Genomic DNA, 20,764 nt, shown 5'->3' with positions numbered 1-20,764 from the left:
TTTGAAGCACTTTGCATCTTCCTCACAACACACATTCCCACCTAGTTTTGTGTCATCCGCAAACTTGGAAATTTTATATTTAGTCCCCACATCCAAATCACATCAAATATACATTGTGAACAGCTGGGGCCCAAGCACTGTCCCCTGCTGTACCCCACTAGTCGCAGGTTGCCAACATGAGAATGATCCGTTATTCCTACTCTGTTTTCTTCCTGTTAACTAATCCTTAATCCATGCCAGTATATTACTCCTATCTCATGTGCTTTAATTTTGCTAACCAACATCCTGTGGGGGACTTTATCAAAGGCCTTTTGAAAATCCAAATACACCACCTCCACCGACACCCCTTTATCAATTCTGTTAGTAACATCCCAAAAAATCTCCAACAGGTTCGTCAAAATGATTTCCCATTCATAAATCCATGTTGACTATGCCCAATCAGATCATTATTATCCAAGTGTTCATTTATCACATTCTTTAGATTTCAGCATTTTCCCAACGACTGATTTAAGGCCAACAGGTCTGTAATTCCCCATTTTCTCTCTCCCTCCCTTCTTAAATAGTGGGGTGACATTTGCTATCTTCCAACTTGCAGGAACTGCTCCAGATTCTATAGAACTTTGGAAGATGATCACCAATGCATCCACTATCTCCATAAGCTACCTCTTTCACCACTCTGATATGTAGAATACCAGGTCCTGGAGACTTATCAACCTTCAGCCCCATTAATTTCTCCAATACGACCTTCTTACTAATTTCCTTCAATTCCTCATTCCCCCTAATCCCTTGGATCTCTAATTCTGGGAGAGTGCTTGTATTTTCCTCAGAGAAGACAGACACAAATTAATCTTTTAGCTTCTCTGCCATTGCTCTATTCCCCATCATAAATTCTCCTGACTCTGCCTGTAATGGACCCACATATGTTTCTTTTTTACCTACCTGTAGAAGCTTTTATAGTCCATTTTTATATTTTTTGCTAGCTTACATTCATACTCTATTCTCACTTTCTTTATCAGTTTCTTGGTCCTCCTTTGTTGTATTCTAAAATCCTCCCAATCCTCAGCTTTACTACTATTTCTGACAACTTTATAGGCCTTTTATTTTAATCTTATACAATCCTTAACTTCCATTGTTATCCACGGTTGACTGCCTTTACTTTTGTGGTTTTTGTGCCTTGAAGGAATGTATAGTTGCTGTAAACTATGCAATATTTCTTTAAAGACTATCCATTGCCTATGTACTGTCATACCTTTTAATGTATTTTCCCAATCCACCTCAGCCAATTTTCCCCTTATACCTTCATAATTTCCTTTGTTCAAATTTAACACCCTGGCTTCAGATTGAACTACCTCACTTTCAAACATAAAGTAAAATTCTTATCATATTGTGGTCACTCATCCCTAAAGGTTCTTTTACAACAAGATTATTAACTAGCCCTTTCTCATTACGTAATACTAGATCTAAAATAGCCTGTTCTCTAGTCAGTTCCTCAACATACTTCTTGAGAAAACCATCCTGAACACACTCCAGAAACACGTCCTCCACAGCATTAGTGCTCATTAGGTTTACCCAGTCTAAATGCAGATTGACGTCACCCATGATTACTGCATTACCCGTGCTACATGCTTCTCTAATCTCCTGATTAATACCATCCCCCAAATTACCACTATTGTTTGGTGGCCTATAAACAACTCCTAACAATGTTTGTTGCCCCTTGCTGTTTTTCTAGCTCTGAGATCCACCCTTACTGATGTACTGATCCCATCCCTTATCAGTGCAACACCACCACCTTTTCCTTTTTGCCTGTCCTTCCTGAATGGCGAATATCCTTGCATATTCAGTTCCCAGTCTTGGTCACCCTGTAGCCACGTTTCTGTTATGGAAGATTTAGGAGGACTGACCATTAACTTAGTCAACAAGGTGGGTTTTACGGATGGTGTTAAAAAAAGAGGGAGATATAGAGGCAATGAGGTTTAAGAAGAGAAGTTCTAGAGTGTGTGGTCCAAAAGCACAGCGATCAATGGTGAAACAAAGTGGGGGTGGACGGATGCACTCGACCCTTATAGTGAGACAAGGAGGCTCATGGTTAGAGTAGAATTAGAACTGGGAAGGCTTGGCTTGGTGAGCAGAATGGTTGAGAAACTGAAACAGAATGGTGGGAGGAGCAGAATGCATGGGGTGGGGGGATTGGGGGGATTGGGGGGTGGGGGGGGGGAAGGAGCTGGGTAGAAGAAGCCGTCTGAGGTAGCCAAACAGATGGTTGCTATCGTGGTGAGAAATAAGTTCATTGGTTTTTTGTTATAAGAACGGATGGAGCAAGGAACAGACATTTCATGACATAGCTGGTAAAGTATAGGAGCCTGAGGTTATGTTTGACTTCCAGGATGATCTGAGAGCAGCAGGCATTGTTAGCAGAGACAAGCAAAGCCTAGTGGAGTTAGACCATCATCAACCTGAAATGTTAAGTCTGTTTCTCTTTCCACAGATGCTACTAGACCTGCAGAGTATTTGCAGCATTTTCTGCTTTTATTTTGTTATTTACGTTTTGTTCATTTTTAACCCTACTTCAATGTCTCCAAAATCTAGGTTGAAACATATAATCAACTGATTTATGATGGGGATGGCGAAGATTTTATTGCGTTTTCCAGATTTATATGATACCCTTTGGAGGAACAACATAGCCTGTAGATGCATGCAAAAAACTGGTGGACTGAACGCTATACAGCATCTTAGCTAAGTCTATTCACTCAGCATAAGATCACTAGACAAAGCATTGCAATAAATTGTAAATGTTAATAATGTCACTTGTATGTTGACTATGGCTTTGTTGTATGTACCTTCAATAGTGACCCTCCCCCTTCAGAGCAGTTGCCTGATGCAGTCTCACTAGTGTGCCACTTGACCTATTTTGGCTTCATTAAGGGTTTGACTGCCTATAATATATGGTTAACATGGAACAAACTCCGAGAACTCCACAATTAGCTTTTTTTTATTTTCTCAAAACAACAGTACTGTGGTAGCCTTTTCCAAGTTAATGCTGGCTAACCCCATTGAACACAATTATTCTGGATGCATTTTCAGCACTGGAACACGAAAAGGTCAACTGAAAATCATGCAAAGGTGGGTAATACAACTGAATAATTAGCCTACACTAAACACCACTGTGAACCAAGAACAGAATTATTGATCTGTGCAGAAGTTTCACAAAACAATTATACCAATACTGACAACATGGACTGCACATTGGACTAAGTTAAAAAATTTACACTGTTCCAATGACAACTCTAAGTAGTTCATCAGTCAATTGAGCTAGGTTTTCATCATGACATATTTATTTATGAGGTTACAGACCGCAAAACATATGCAGCAAGAGAATTCTTAACTACGAACAGCCTTGCAAGCATTCAAGTGGCCAATCTTTCTGAATTAGCTTTTCTAAGCCTAAAGCTTTGGTTTGTGTATTTTACTTAAGTCAGTGTTTTACATAGTATTGTCCAATCAAAGAAAATTACTCATTTCTTTTCTGGCACCATCTCAAAGTATTTTGTTCCAGTATACATATTTATCTCTTCTCAACACTTCTTGCATTTGTTGCTCCCGATTCTGTAACCCAAATATAGGTCTCCCTGCAGCTTACCTTTTCTCTATGGAGTCCTTCTAGTAAATAGTTTTTCCTCCTTTTTAGCCAACAATGGAACCAGAGATTGCTGCTACTCAAAAACAACATACCTTTGAAAATGTCTCCAAACAGTCAAGCTGAAAATCTAAGTCCAAGTTCCATTTTACAGCCTGTCAGCTTTTGATGAGAAATTAATGAATGTGGCACCAAACAAATCCATCAAATCAACTATGCTTTACACCGGGGCGAAACAAAAATAATACAATCTAAAGGCTAAGACAGTGATCTAACAAATGCACAATACATGTATACATTGTTCCTTTTTTTTTAAAAAAAAGAATTGTATTTTAAAAGCAGATATGCATTAATATTTGCACACAATTTAGAAAAGGGTTAAGTGACTTTAAGCAACCTTAAACTGCAATGAATGACTAAATAAACTAAGAATTGTATGGAAAGTACAAATCACACCAAGAATTAACACCGACTGTAGGGCACAGAGCATGGTAGATAGGTATGGAAAAATTTTGAGTCATTCTTGAGAGTGGTATTAATCTATATATAAATAATGCATTGGACACAGAATTTCCAAGTACATCAACTGCAAATAAACTCTTAAGCTTCAATAATAGTACCAACATCAACAATTATCCAGTGCAAACTTAGCTACGCACTAGAAACACGACAGCCCAGTTCTGCAACGGAATTAATAGCGAGGGTGCCAGCACTCACTGTTGTTAAACTGTAAATCGGACAGTTACGTACTGTGTCTGCACACATGCAAATAAATGTGGAAATCTAGAAATTACTGTCCAAGTACCCCTGCTCCTCAACATTGCACTCCCCAACACAGCTGTACTTAATGTGGCACCAAGCAAATACTGGAAGGGGGACACAACTTGAGAAAAGGCACATCTTGACCCCAATCTAAACAAAATCCAAATGTTGGATCCCCACAAAGTGAAGATAGTGTGATAACCTGTAGTGACAATGCCCTTGGGACTGATCTTCGGCTTCAACTCCACTTTCCTGCCCGTTCGCCATATCCCTCGATTCCCTGAGATACCAAAAATCTGTCTATCCCAGCCTTAAATGTATTCACCGATGGAGAATCCACAACCTTCTGAGGTAAAGAATTCCAAAGCTATACAACCCTTTGAGTGAAATAACTTCTCCTCATCTCAGTTTTAAATGATCGGCCCCTTATCCTGAGACTGTGCCCCGTATTTTAGAGTCCTCAACCAGGGAAAACAATCTCTCAGTGTCTACCCTATCCAGCCCTTTCAGAATCTTGTATGTTTCAATGAGGTCGCCTGTCATTCTTCTGAACTCCAGAGAACAAAGACCCAATTTACCTAGTTTTTCATCATAGGACAATCCCCGCACCCCAGGGACCAAGTTAGTGAACCTTTGCTATACTGCCTTCAATGCAGGCATACCCTTTCTTAAATGTGGAGACCAAAACTGCAAACAGATGTGGTCTCAGCAAAACTCTGTGCAATTGCAGCAAGACTTCTTTATTCCTGTACTCCAATCCCCTTGCAACAAAGGTCAAGATGCCATTTGATTTCCTAATTGCTTGCTGTACCTGCATGCTAACTTTCTGCATTCCTAAAACGAGCACACCCAAGTCTCTGTGAACATCAACACATACAAGTTTCACACCTTTTAAAAAATATTCTGCTTTTCTATTCTTACAACCAAGTGAATAACTTCATACTTCCCAACATCTTGTTGCCCACTCACTTAGCCTGTCTATATCCCTTTGCAGCCTCTCTGTGTCCTCCCCACAGCTTACCTTTCCAAACTTTGTATCAGCAAACTTAGATACATTATTCTGTCTCTTTATCTAAGCCATTAATATAGATTAGAAATTAGCCAAGGCCCCAGCACTGATCCTTGCGGCACTCCACCATTTACTGTCTGCCAACTTGAAAATGCCCCATTTATGTCCACCCATTGCTTCCTGTCAGTTAACCAGTCCTCGATCCATGCAAATAATAATCCCCTACTCCATGAGCCCTGATCTTGCGTATTAACCTTTTGTGTGGCACATTATTGAATGCCTTTTGGAAGTCCAGGTATACTACATCTACTGGTTCCCCTTTATCTACCCTACTGGTTACATCCTCAAAAACTCAAATAAATTTGTCAAACAGGATTTCCCTTTAGAACAAGTCAACATAGTTTTACTAATCATACTGTGCTTTTCTAAGTGCATTGTTAAGACTTCCTTAATACTAGATTCAAGCATTTTCTCAATGACTAATGTCAGGTTAACTGGCCTGTAGTTCCATGTTTGCTCTCTCTCCCGAAAAGCAGTGTAACATTTGCCAATTTCCAATCTGATGGGACTGATCCCGAATCTAAGGAATTTTGGAAAATCATAGCTACCACATCCACCATCTCTGTGGCTATCTCTTTTAGAACCTTAGGGTGTAGGCCATCAGGTCCCGGGGATTTGTCAAACTTAAGTTTCGCCAAAACTTTTTCTCTGCTGATATTAATTTCCTCACTCTTTTTCGCCCGTAGGTTACTGTCTATTTCTACTATGAAACTTGTGTCTTCTACTGTGAAGACAGACACAAAATATTTGTTCAATGCCTCTGCCATTTCCTCATTCCCCATGACAATTTCTCTCTGCTTCTAAGGGACCAACGTTTACTTTAGCTACTCTCTCCTTTTTTGTATGGCTATAAAAGCTCTTACAATCTGTTTTTATATTAATGGCTAGTTTACTCCCACATTCAATGAGAAAAGCATATACTGCAATATCACTCGGCCCATTCAAGAAAAGGCACAGTGGCGCAGAGTGGTTAGCATCGCAGCCTCACAGCTCCAGCGACCCAGATTCAGTTCTGGGTACTGCCTGTGTGGAGTTTGCAAGTTCTCCCTGTGACAGCGTGGGTTTCCACCGGGTGCTCGGGTTTCCTCCCACAGCCAAAGATTTGCAGGTTGATAGGTAAATTGGCCATTGTAAATTGCCCCTAGTGTAGGTAGGTAGTAAGGGATGTGGTAGGGAATATGGGATTAATGTAGAATTAGTATAGATGGGTGGTTGTTGGTCAGCACAGACTCAGTGGGCTGAAGGGCCTGTTTCAGTGCTGTATCTCTAAATAAATAAACAAATAAAAATAAAATAAATCAGATGGAAGTTGTGTCACTCCAAAAAGTGAGAAAGTTACCTATGAATTTGAACTGTTTGAAGATCCATTGATATTATGGATATTTCGTACCTAGTAAGATTTTCACAAAGTTGCAATGTTATGGAAGTATTGGTATTACTATGTATGGTTAGTTTACTAGAGATTTAATATTAAAACAAGTATGCTGCTTATTTTATCAATGATCTGAAAAGAATCAACTATCAAGTGCTTAACACATCAGCATTTTTTGGCAATTCTCAGCACTGAACTTTGAAGGAAAGGCAAATGTCGTGCTTCAGACTGAATTATGTAACTGGACAGGAATCCAGCAAAGATTAGCCATTTACTGGCTGAGACACATAATCAAGCAAGTTAGAAACATATGCAGCCTTCAGTTTCTCACAATATTACTGTAGCATATTACCAGCAGTACAACAGCCAAAAAGCAAAAATATTACTTTAATAACTCTTAGCTTTTTAGAGTAAACTATTGAAGAATATAGCCCCGAGTTTTGCTTTCAGAGAATAAATGAATAATTTTAATTATAAATACTGAGTGAAAATCAAAGCAATGTACCCCAATGTTGGAGCAAGTCTAGAAGTCAGTCTTAGTCTGGGATGATGTGGAGAGAATTGAGAAAAAAAACTCAATAAATGGGGAGGGAAGAAAATGTAGTTTCCTCATTTGACAGTACTTTGTACATTAGCATAAGACTGAAGTGTAATGCAACGAATATACAATCCGATTATCCAGATGCAGCGCACAGATTAATCCAATATAGAATAATAATGCTAAAAATAGAAGCAACTCTTTCATTTTATATAGGCAATGTATTTTTCATTACTATTTATAAATTGAGTGGATTTCTACAACAGAATCTCGATCAATTGCTGTTAGAAACAGGGTGCCTGGTTGCACGAGGATTAGGGATGAGAAAGCAAAGCTGTTGCAACATTATACACAATTTAACCCAAGGACTTTAGGTGAAAACACTTCGAAGATACCCAAGATGACTATTAACTTTACTGGAAATACACAAAGAACAAAAAATGTTTCTTTCCCACAATCTCACTGGATTCAGACTATGTGAAATAATTCAGTATCAACCATTGAGGTACATAAAATAGACAAGTGTGTAAGAAAACGCTTCTCTAAATCTCATTTGAGGTTCAGGAAAACTGAAAAGGTCACATGCATCCCACAGTTAACCCTGGATACCTCTCCTCTGGCTGGCTACCACTCATCGAAAACAGAAAACCAAATACAGAATTTCTATCAACACAAGTTGGATAAAAAAAATTGGCTTAAGAACAGAAAACAGCGAGTTATGGCAACGGTTGTCTTTCAGACTGGAGCATGATAGACAGCAGTGCTCTCCAAGGTTCACTGCTGGAACCACTGCTTTTTCTTTGATATACATAAATGACTTGGATATTGGAGGACAGAGTAAAATTTCAAAATTTGCTGTGATACCAAACTTGGAGGTGTGACAGATAGTGAGGATGATACCAACCAACTGCAAGAGGACATAGACAGGCTAACAGAATGGGCAAACAAGTGGCAGATGGAATTTAATACAGAGAAATGTGAGGTGATGCATTTTGGCAAAAGGGATAGGGAGAGACAATATAGACTAAATGGTTCAGTTCTAAAAGAGGTACAGGGAGAGAGGGACCTTTGGGGGGGTGGGTGGAGGGTGGTCCATGTGCTTAGATCTTTAAAGGTGGCAGGACATATTAACAAGGCATATGGGATCTTGGGCTTCATAAATAGAAGCATAGAGCACAAAAGCAGGGAGGTTATGCTGAACCTTTATAAAGCTCTGGGTAGGCCACAGCTAGAGTACTGCATCCAGTTCTGGTCACCAGACTTTAGGAAGGATGTGAGGATCCTTGAGAGGGTGCAGAGGAGATTTACTAGGATGGATCCAGGGATGAGGGATTTTAGTTCTACAGTTATGTTGGAGAAACTAGGGCTGTTGTCCTTGGATCAAAGAAGCTTGAGGGGAGATTTAATAGAGGCATACAAGATGATGACAGTTTTGGATAGGGTAGACAAAGAAAAGCTATTCCCACTAGCTAATGGTACAAGGTCTAGTAGGGCACAGATTTAAGGTTTTGGGCAAGAGATACAGACGGAATGTGAGGAAGAACCTTTTTACGCAGCAAGAGGCAATGACCTAGAACTTGCTGCCCAAGAGGATGGTGGAAGTGGAAGCGATGAATGATTTCAAAAGGAAATTGAATGGGAACTTGAGGGAAATAAACTTATAGGGCTACAGGAATAGAGCCAGGGTATAGGACTGATTGGATTGCTCTGCAAAGATTCGGCATGGGCTCGATGGGCCAAATGGCCACCTTCTGTGCCGTTCTAACTCTATGACAACTCTTAGGTGGGCACACCCCAGGGCACTTAGAAAATCATATGATCGGACAGGGGCAACATGGATTTATGAAAGGGAAACTGTGACAAATCTCAAGAGTTTTTTGAGGTTATAACTAGTAGGGTGCATAAGGAGGAACCAGTGGATATAATATATTTAGATTTTCAAAAAGCATCCAATAAGGTGCCACACAAGGTGTTATTACATAAAACTTGGGCTCAAGGGATTGGGGATTATATATTAGCATGGATTGAGGATTGGTTAATGGACAGAAAACAGTCTCAAGATAAGGGGCCAATCATTTAGGACTAAGATGAGGAGAAATTACTTCACTCAAAGGGTTTTGAGTCTCTCGAATTCTCTACGCCAGATGGTTGTGGATGCTCCATCGTTGAATACATTTAAGATTGGGATGGACGGAGTTTTGGTCTCTCAGCGAATCGAGGGATATGACCAGCGAGTGGAAAGGTGAAATTGAGGCCTAAAATCAGCCATGATCAATTTGAATGATGGAGCATGCTCGAGGGCCCGTTTGGTCTACTCCTGCTCCTTTCTTGTGTTCTTATGAGATTGTTTCCACTGGTCGAGGAATCTAGTAGGAATAAATAGGTCAGTTCCATGATGGCAGGCTGTAACTAGCAGAGTGCCTCAAGGATCAGTGCTTGGGCCTCAGCTATTTACAGTCTGTACCAATTACTTAGATGTGGGGAGTGAATGTAACATATTCAGGTTTGATGACGATACAAAGTTAGATAGGAAAGCAAGCTATGAGAAGGATGCAAAGAGATATGGACTGGTTAAGTGAGTGGCAGGAACATGGCAGATGGAACAAAAGGTGGAGAAACGTGAAGTTATCCACTTTGGAAAGAAAAATAGAAAAGCAATAGTGAGAAACTGAAAAATGCTGTTATCTGCAAAAATCTGGAATTACATGTTCAAAAAGCTACACATAGAAGCTTCGAATATAAAAGCAAGGAAGTGATGTTCACATCGTACATGACATTTGTTAGACCACAGTTGGGAGTTACAACCTGTACTAGGCACTCCATTATCAGAAGGTATTCAAACCATGAAAAGGACACAGTGAAGAGCAATTAGAATGAGAGGTTATAATTATTAAGAAAGAATCAAAAATGGGGTTTTCACTACAACAGAGAAGTTAATGGAAGAAAACTAACAGAAGACTAAAATTTTAAAGGTTTGGAAAGAATAAACAGTGATGAGTTGTTTCCAGTGATTGCCTTTTTGTTACCATTTGCCATAGATTTACCATTATCACTGAAAGAACACAAGGGAAGTTAGGGGATTTTTATTCAACACAAAATTGTTAGAACTTGAAATGCTTCACCATAGATGCCAACTGATCATATAATTTCAAACAGAAACGTATAGCTTTTGAAAAGGAATATTAAACAACATAGGCAAAGAGCACAAAGAGAGGACTAGACAGGTGCAGTTTAAGACTAGTTTTCGTAAAGGGTCAATGGAACTGATGGCTTCTTCTGTGTTATAATTTCTGATCCTCTTACAACTGAAAGAGCAAATAAGACTACTTCTGAATTTTAGAAAGGTACCATCAAATCTGAATCTTCATTGCAAAATTGTCACTTTATTCAGGGCACTTTTGTGATGTCTAGCCATGGAAAAAAATAGATGCTTCAAACATTCTAACAAACTTAGTACCTTAAAAAGAATCCTGAATACTTTGGGCAAAGTACAAAGACTTAAATTAACAAATCTTAGCAATAATTTCATTACTTATATTGTGTTTTTTTTCTTTAAATACCTTTTCTCCATTAGAAACATTTTTATTTAATGCATTTGAACTCCACATACTGGAGAAACCCATCACCATGCTCTAATTACACAAAGGTTCATTTCACAATCTTTCACTATCAACAATACATTGGTGTTCTGCTTAATTATTTCTGAAAGAAAAATTAATGTTCTAGTGAGCCCACTCCTGCATAAAAAGGAATGACTCACTAATTTAAATAAGCCCTACAAAAAACATACATACTAGAAAACAGCAACCTGGATCAGTGCATTTTGCAGAGATTGCAAAAGTAGTAAGATTTTCAGAAAGGAATTATTTAACTCAGAACTTCTGTATCATTTGGTATCAAAATATCATTTTGTATCAAAATATCATTTTTCAGATTATTCAGTATTTCTAACATGGTTCTTGGAAGTTTAGCTTCAAACTGCTATACCATAATGAGTATTTTGTTCAACTAATGCTATTGTACACAAAAGTAAATGCAAGCTGGATATTATATAAAGAAGGAACTGCTGAGTCAGCTGAGATTCAGCGTATTTTTTATTTAGTTCAACCAAATTTCTCATGTTAGAATTGAGCTTTCTTGATCAACAAAGAAATAAATTGATTAAAGTTCACCTGCAGCCTGGTGAATTGATCAAACGGACCAAATTTAGGTGAACTTAAGTATCCACCTTTATACAACACTGACCCTCAGAGCATTCAAATTCAGAGGACAATAAAAGACATTAAAATGATGGGTCGTATTTAGCGGTAGAAGTAATGGTGGGGCGAATAGCACGCATCATTATATGAGGAAATCCTTACATTTCTGAAATCAACCTTGTAAATTGTTTTGCATCCATACCAGTGCCTCTATATCCTTTTCATAATATGGCAGCCAGAACTGTACATAGTACTTCAAGTTTGATACAAGTTTAGCATAACATCTCTACTTTTCAATTATGTCCCTCCATAATAAACACTAGTGCTTGTTTTTTTGTTTATTATGGCTGCATTACTTGCAACGCTAGCTTGAGTGACTTTGTGCACCAAGGTCGCTTTGCTCCTCTACTCCATTTAGCTTCTTATTTTTCAAGCAATATATGAAAGAACAAAATGAAAGAATGAAAGACTTGCATTTATATAGCGCCTTTCATAACCACCAAACTTTTGAAACATAGCAACTAATGTAGGAAATGCAGCAGCTAATTTGGGCACAGCAAACTCCCACAAACAGCAATGTGATAATGACTAGATAATCTGTTTTTGTGATGTTGATTGAGGGATAAATATTGGCCAGGATACCAAGGATAACTCCCCTGTTCTTCTTCGAAATAGGACCATGGGATCTTTTACATTGACTCAAGCAGGCAGAGATTGCCTTGGTTTAATATCTCATCAACGCACCAAGGCTCCTTAAACAGCACCTTCCAAACCCGCGACCTCTACCAACTAGAAGGACAAGGACAGCAAATGCATGGGAACACCACCACCTGCAAGTTCCCCTCCAAGTCACACACAATCCTGACCTGGAACTATATCGCTGTTCCTTCACTGTCGCTGGGTCAAAATACTGGAACTCCCTTCATAACAGCACTGTGGGTGTACCTACCCCACATGTACTACAGCTCAAGAAGACAGCTCACCACCAAGGGCAATTAGGGATGGGCAATAAAAAATGCTGGCCTAGCCAGCGATGCCCACATCCCATGAATGAATTTTTTAAAAATCAAAAAAAACAGCACCTCCGACAGTGCAGCACTTCCTCGGTACTGGAGTACCAGCCTTGATTTTTGTGCTCAACCCTTAGAGTGGGACTTGAACCCAGAACCTTGTAAATCAGAAGCGAGAGTTCTACCCACTGAGCCATAATTGACACAATGTAGTACTTCAAACTAATACATGTTGAAATTCATTTGGCAATTATATGCCCATTCTGCAAGTTCATTAATGTCCTCTTGCAATTGTTACAAGAGTGCTTTTTTTGCAAAATAGATTCCTAACGATTTATAGTTGAATTATGGACATTGATTCATCTAGAAGCTTGAAGAGATGCTGAACTGTGTGCTTTTTTTTAAGTCACCAAAAGATTCCTGGACTTGGCTTGTAAACAAGCCCTTACTGGAAGGCACCGGTTTTCAGATAAAATTCCAGCACGGAGCTTGTTGTTTTGACTTGGAGAAGATGTTTACAGAGAAGTGACAGGTCAAGATTTATAGTGGTCAGGAGGCTTGACTTTTAGAATGTCTTTGGTTTCACTTTGAATTGTTAAAAAAGACAGTTGCTTTTTGCCTGCCAAGGAAACTCAGCTCATCTCTTTATCTCCCTTTGAAAGAAACCCTATGTGTCCAGTGTGTGTAGGATCAGAATCCCCTCCAACTGGGAAAATTTATGGATTATAAAATTCAGACCCACAGACATGCTTTGACCTCATGTTTGGATTACTATACAAAAAGCCAAGCTGCAGCCAGCAGCACAGGCTGGGCAGAAAAGGGTTAATTTGGAATTTCAGAAAAGACAGTGGCTCATCAAAAGGAATTCAAACATTGACTGAGTGCTTTCAATGGAACCAAAGGAAAAGCTTTCACCTACCATCGGCTAATGCAATCAAGAGACTGATTACCCTGCATAATGGTACAAGGGACATGCCATCAATACGATAATTAATAGGAGCATCATAGACAATGGTACTGGAATCTGGCCATTGTAACTGTGATTGATTCCTCTTGAGGAGAGAGATGAGACGATCACACCTTCCAGCAACTTCAGAGCCAGGTGCGATTACTGTATTGCCTCAAAACAGCAGGAGGATTTGTTTTCAACAACATGACAGTTTTAAGATTTTGTTTGAGTTATTTCTGCCACGAAAATACTGTATTGTTGGCACTGATCAGATGTCTGAAGATTTGTTTGAGAGTTATTTCTGCCACCAAAAAAACTATTCGTCTGGGCCAGGCGTGAAATAAAGGATGTTTACCTGCTGGACACAGCACAGCATGAACAACAGAACATATGTCTCAGAAGTCCTGAGTCAGTTTATTATAAAAAGCAGCCACATCGGAGTGACTGTGCTGCAGTTACGTGAAAAAGGACGGGACTGGTCATCTCAGATCCAGGCCTACAATCAACATCAGTAATGACCAGCCATGTGGGTGATTGTACGTTTTTCAGTCAAATCTTGAAGGTGTTTGTACTGTGGGGGCTGCAGCTGGAAGAAGGGTCAAGATTGGTCATCTGGACTCAGCAGCTTCAATCAACACCAGGACCAACTGGCCATGTGGGTGACTGTAAGTGTTTTCAATAGTGATCTTGGTCTGAGGGTTTGGGACAAAGCTTAGTGTTTTGCCCGTATTTGAGGTTCAGCCATATCGCAGTGATCTTGGTCTGACGGGTTGGGACAAAAGTGTGGTGATTTTGCCTGAAATTTTTAAGTTTGAGCCAAGTCGTAGTGGCTTTGTTTTGGGTAACTGGGAAGTGAACAGCCAAGGTGTAGTGACTTTGTGTGGGTAACTGGGAACAGTGGTCAAATCGCTGAAGGGTTCAGCTGGGAATTAGGGTGTCAATTTTAAGTTACTACAGGAGGTTTTTTATTGAGGACAGTTTTGTTTTATTTCTGTTTCAACTAACCATAGAGGTGTCTGTATTAGGGATATTATTGGATTCAATAAAACAATTCATGGTTAAGCCAAACCCTGTGTTGTGTGCAATTTTGCTCTTGCAAGTCCTAAAGTTCAAGAACTGTAGACGGGGGTACAGGAACGGAACCTCGTACATGTGTCAGTCTCCTCTTTCCTACTGTATTTTAAGAAACCTTGCATATCGAATGTGTGGGAACTGAAGCTCCTGTTGCCACATTTCTGCTGTAAGGCCTATCTGAAACATCTGTAGCTGCATTTCTTGGAAAGCCTACCCAAACTGATCTTCAACATCATATGGAAAGAACTGTTCTAGGAAGATCCCAGTGACAGCCATCTATACGTATTTGGGACGCCAAACCAAAATGAAGGACATCTTTCCATTTCTTTTCTCAAACCTAAGAAAACCTGTTTGGCTAGTTTCTTTGCCTTATAATTGGAAGCTAGTGAACAAGGAATCACTAAGGGGGAGCTAAAAATGAGCAAGTATTCAGCCTGTGTTATTTTTAGTCTGCTGTTTTTTTTATAACAGAGCTCTAAACAACAATCCCTTTTATTTTTCTGGTTAACAGGTAAATGTGTGTGTGTGTGTGCGCGTAAGAGAGACAGGGGCTAAGGTAAAAAGGGAACTTGAATATTTCAATCTGTGTGTTTATGCTTTACTTCAATACTGGTTAATACTTGTGTTACAACCAAGTGAGAAAGGGGTCTAGGGTTCCCTCTCAGCCTGGTCTTTCAGGTAACAGGGTTTAATTTTAAACACACCGGTTTTTTTTTTTAGCTCCCCCTTAGTGAATTCTTGTTCACTACTTTCCACTTATAAGGCAAAGAAACTAGTCAAACAGGTTTTCTTAGGTTTAAAGAAAAAAGGTTGAACTTTATTAAGCTTAAACTTTAATTTGTTTAACGCCTATGGATATGTGATGCGCCCACGCTAGTATGCATACACAATACATACATGCAGATAGAGACAGAAAAGAGAAGAAATAAAGTGGAAAAGTTTGAGGCAATATCTGAAGATGGTTTTGGTTACTGTTCTTCGAGCTTGCTATAAAGTCCTTGATTGTAGGTAGATCTTGCTTTTCGTTGGAGCCCAGTATTCTCCTTAAACCTTGTTCGATGTAGGAGACTTTTCTCTCTTGAAGTTCATGTGCCCTCAGTGGGTCCCATCCACCCCAATTTGGCGTCATCTTCAAATTTAGAAATTGTGCTTTTGATTCCAAAGTCTAAATCATGGATATAAATTGTGAACAAGAGTAGCCCCAGCACTGATCTTTGTAAAACATCACTTTCTATCTTCTGCCACTCTGAACTGCTACACTTTACCCCTACTTTCTGCTTTCCATCTTGCAGCCAATGAGCTATCCATTCTGCTACTTGCCCACTGACGCTACATGCTCTGACATTATTCATTAGTCTATTATGTGGCACCTTACCAAAGGCCTTTTGGAAATCTAGATGAATTACCTCTACTGCATTATCCTTATCTACTCTCTCCATTAACTCTTCAAATTATTTTTCCTACCACTGACGTTGAGCTGACTGGTCTACAGTTCCCTGGACTTGTTCTCTCTCCCTTCTTAAATATAGGTATAATGTTAACTATCCATCAGTCCTCTGGCACTACACCTTTTCTAATGAATTATTAAATATGTGTAATAGCCCCTCTGCTATCTCTTCTCTAGATTCTTTTAAATTGCGTGGGTGCAATCCAATCTGACCAGATGTTTTATCCTAAGTTTGATCTGTTTATTTAATATTTTTTATTTAATGCGTTTATATAATTTCTAATCTCATCCTCCGATGTAATGTCCACCTGATCTGCGTCCCTGGTAAATACTGAAGCAAAGTAATTATTTAACACGTTTGCCATTTCTCTACCATTGCCTGCGATATGATCCTGTCCATCGATGGATGACCGGATATTCCATTGCAACTTTCCTTTTTTTAATGTGCCTGTAAAATATATTACTATTTTGCTTTATGTTCCTCGATAATTGAATTTCATAGTTCCTCTTGCCCTCCTAAATGTTCTTGTTGACTTCTCTTCAAATCTGTTATTCTGTTTTGTCAAACTCTCACCTGCTGTCCATGTACTTATTGTACCTCTTTCCGTACCCTTAATTTTTCCCTATGTCTTTATTTATCCATGGTGTTTTGCTAATTTTTAGCAGAATGTATTTACCCTGGACTCTGTTGAACAGTTTTAAAATGTTTCTCATTGCTGTTCTACATCACTGTTTGCCAATATTACTGTCAATTTTATTTTCCCAAGTTCTGTTCTCAGCCACTCAAAATCAGCTTTTCTCTTTCTATTACCCTGGTCTTTGCCATATTTATGCCCTTCCCAATTGTTATCTTAAAGCATATTATGTTATGGTCACAATTGCCTAGATAGCCTCCTACATTTCCTTCTCTGAAATGCTCTGGTTCATTCTCCATTACTAGATCCAGTAGTGAATCCTCCCTTGTGGGCTTCTTACATATTGGGTTGGAGAGAAGTCCAGTACACATTGCAGGAACTCCATTCCCTTATCGCCTTTGTCTATCTCTTCTGGCCAATTAGTTTTGGGGTAGTTGAAATCCTCCATGATTATTGTTCTATGTATTTTACTTATTTCCCTAATTTGTTTGCATATTTCTTCTTCCCTTGTGCTATTAGGCGATATGTAGACTACTCCTATTAGTGTATTAAAAGCAAAATACTGCAGATGCTGGAAATCTGAAATAAAAACAAAAAGTGCTGGAAAATACTCAGCAGGTCTGCCTGCATCTGTGGAAAGAGAAGCAAAGTTAACGTTTCAGATCAGTGACCTTTCATCAGAACTCCTATTAGTGTGATCGATTCTTTATAGTCTTATATCTCTAGAGATTTTATTTCTCATGTTCTCAACTGGTTCCTTGCAATATAGTGCTTCCAATTCCTCGGTTTTATTATGGACAGTGTGCAATACTGTACAGATAGTTTCACCCGTGTTTAATAACTGTTCCTCTCACTTAACCTTCAACCATCTTTCTACATACCTGTGCTATAACACTATTTATTACTTTCCCATTTATGTGCCCTTTATCTTAGTCTGCCCTCTGCACTCTTTTCCTGTTTTGTTTAAATTTAGGCTTGTTTTATTTCCTACAGATCCCTTCCCGCCTTACTAATTTATAAAGCCTTTGTCATTTTCCTATTTGCCCTTTCCGCTAGGTCGCTGATTCCATTCCGGTTCAGAAGGAGCCCATCCCAGCAGTACAGCTCCTTTCTGTCCCAGTATTGGCACCAGTCTTCCATGAAAAGGAGCCTCTCTTTCCCACACTAGCCCTTCAGCCATTTGTTAATTCTCCTGATGTCTGTCTGTCTCTATGCCAATTTGCACATGGTTCAAGCAACAATCCAGAGATTATTAACCTCCAGGATCTGCTTTCTAATTTAGTGTTATGATCCTGTAGTTTTTTTTCCGGGAAGAATGTGGTGTGCCTTTAAGGCTGGAAAGGAAGCAGTACTGCTTTAAGGCAGCAAGCCCTAAAAACTGAGTCAAAGAATGCATTCTCGCTGCCCCGGGATACAGCCATTCGGACACAGAGTCAAAGAGTGCATTCTCGTTGCCTGGGATACAGCCAATTAGGATCAGAGATCAAGAGATATATTGCTACAATTTAATTTTGAACTGGCTTATAGTGGAAACAGACTGTTCTAACTCTGAGAAACAGACAGACAGCTGTGTGTTAGCATCTGAAAGGAGTGCTCTCAGACCATTTAAAATGAAGGAACAGAATTTAGTCTGTTTATTTATTATTCTCTCTCAAAATTCTAAAAAGTCAAGCCAAAACAGAGATCTCTGATAATGTAAACTAAAGCTTGGGAAGTTAGACTGTGACAATCTTTTATCCCTCAAAAATTCTAAAGCCAAATTCATTCATTAAAAAGCGTTTGCAAGTTGTTAACTGTTGAAATTCATCACTGGAGAAGGAAAGCATCAATTTCAACTTCTGAATTAGACTACGGACTGTTCTACTGTTGAAGAACCTTTATTTCCCCATCAGACGGCTGTGAGGACTTCAAGCAACCTTGGACAGTTACACATCCAGCAGGAGTGTAAATCTGCAAGGACTCTAACTTTTTCTATTTTAGATGTTGCTTATACCTTAATAGTGTTTAAGAATTTAGTTTTTCTAATTAAACAGCTAATTTTTTGATTTAAAGACACCTGGTTTGGTTAGCCTCATTCAGGAGTTGATGGTACAATTTGCCTGGGTCTTTCTTTAAACTGGAAAGTTTAAAAATTATATGTTAGGCGATCTGTGGAGGGACGGGATTGAATTAACATTGCATTTCTCCCACCACAATCAGAATCGTATATTTTGATTGGGGGCTTTGATTGGAGAGGTCGTAACATTAGCCAACACCTGATAATCGTTCAGCAGGATTTCCTGTGATTTGCTCCAACATGGACCATGACAACCGGATTTTTCCCTCTCCCTTTCCAAATTCCTCTCCAGCTGCTTCAAGATATCCCTTATCCTGGCACCAGATAGGCAACACACCCTTCGGGACTCTCGCTCATGGCTGCAGTGGACGTTATCTATCCCTCTAATTACAGAATCCCCCATCATGACCACAATTCTACTCTGCTCTTTACCCTCCACCCCTGGACAGCCTTCTAAGCCACAGTGCATGGGTATCTTGTTGTAGCTGACTTCCCCACAGACTTTCCGCTTGCCCTCACAGGTAGCGAGTACATTTTACCTGCTGGACAGGACCAATGTCTGTGGAACCTCCTTCTCAACCTTTCCTAAGTCGCCGCCTCCCCTTCCTGAACCTGTGCTTTCCTTGAGTGTAATTGCATTCTGCATAAAGCTATCCAGATATTCACCCCCTCCCTTACGTTTCGGAGGGTCTCCAACTCCCATTCCAGCTCAATGGTTCTGCGCTAGAGTAACTGAAGGCAGAGATTAGAATTCGGGATAGTCTTGCTGTCCATAAGCTGCCTCATACCACAGTGCCAACACAAAGTCTGCCCTGCCATCTCTAGTCGTCTTCTTTATTTATTTATTATAGCCTTAATTAAAATGAGATAGGCTGCTTTGCTTAAAAAAATAACTTACTGTTTACTCACCCTCAGAGCTCTTGCCAGTGTTCACCTTGACATCACTTGGCTTTCAAAGGGTTCTCCACTGCGTCAACTGTGACATCACTTTTTTTAGATTTATGCAGAGTCTGTTTTCCCCTCTCTGCTGCTGCTCTGCCACACTGCTTTTTAAACACTTGGGGCCACTCCTGTGCTGCTCACGAAGCTCTGCTTGACTGGCCAGAAAAAGTTAGGGCTTGTCCACTCCAGTGTAAGTACCCATTTGCTGTGTGGTATTTCTTAAATTACTGTCGAACAATTTCTAGGACAATTAAAATATTCGAACTGACACTTCCTGGTTCAAACTCTGTGCTGCTCATTAACAATTCTTTAATCTGATTGGTTCAGGAGGTACACAGTGCTGGTTCTGTTCACAGAGGTCTCCATAGCTCTGTAGAGGGCACTGCACTTCTTGGATGGTTGGCTGACAGGAACTTGCAATACAAAAACCCATAAAAATTCTACAGGCAAATGGCCACTGACCACAACTTCAGGCCCATACGGTATTAATATTTTAAAAGACAGATGAAAGCAGAACCAATCCATATATTTTCTGTCACTGACACTTATTTTAATGAAAACATATAAAGACCTGAAAGAAGGCAATACCAAACCCTCTTAATGCAGAAAACTTCAAAATGACAGAAAAATCCTTGTGACAGTAATGACGGATGCAATTATCCACCCAATGGAAAAACTATCATACAAAAAAGATGCACGTCCAGCAATTTCTTCTTTCCAATATTAGAAAGAATTCCATCTACAAAGTCTAACTGTTTTTAACACATTATTTTACTTCCTTAATCTATTTATTTCTGATATAATAAATAAAATGTTTCACCATTTCTGCACCACTACTTTCTGTGACGATTAGCCCAATAATACATGGGTTACAGATTATGCATTCTATCAAATACTCACTTCTAGTTTTGAATGTTGTTGCCGAATTTATTCAGCAAGTTATTAAATAATTTAATTGTATTGTTACAGTGAAAGCTTGTGTCACCAGCTATCCTGGAAAATTAGCAAATGGCTAACTGCCAACAAGCTAAATCGCTCTCAAGGGTTTTAAGAAGTGGGTATTTTGACCCTGTCAAG

General features: G+C 39.3%; 1 protein-coding gene across 2 annotated transcripts in view; it reads right to left on the bottom strand.

Moving 5' to 3' along the window:
• LOC137369466 (lysine-specific demethylase 4C-like) overlaps positions 1 to 20,764 on the bottom strand; it is a 537,539-nt gene that overhangs the window by 388,568 nt on the left and 128,207 nt on the right. The gene's annotated exons all lie outside the window — the stretch shown is intronic.

The sequence above is a fragment of the Heterodontus francisci genome, chromosome 4 (assembly GCF_036365525.1).
Source record: "Heterodontus francisci isolate sHetFra1 chromosome 4, sHetFra1.hap1, whole genome shotgun sequence".
In the NCBI taxonomy this organism is placed as follows: Eukaryota; Metazoa; Chordata; class Chondrichthyes; order Heterodontiformes; family Heterodontidae; genus Heterodontus; species Heterodontus francisci.
Note: the sequence above shows the minus strand (reverse complement) of the source record. Positions and strands in the feature narration are given on the sequence as shown.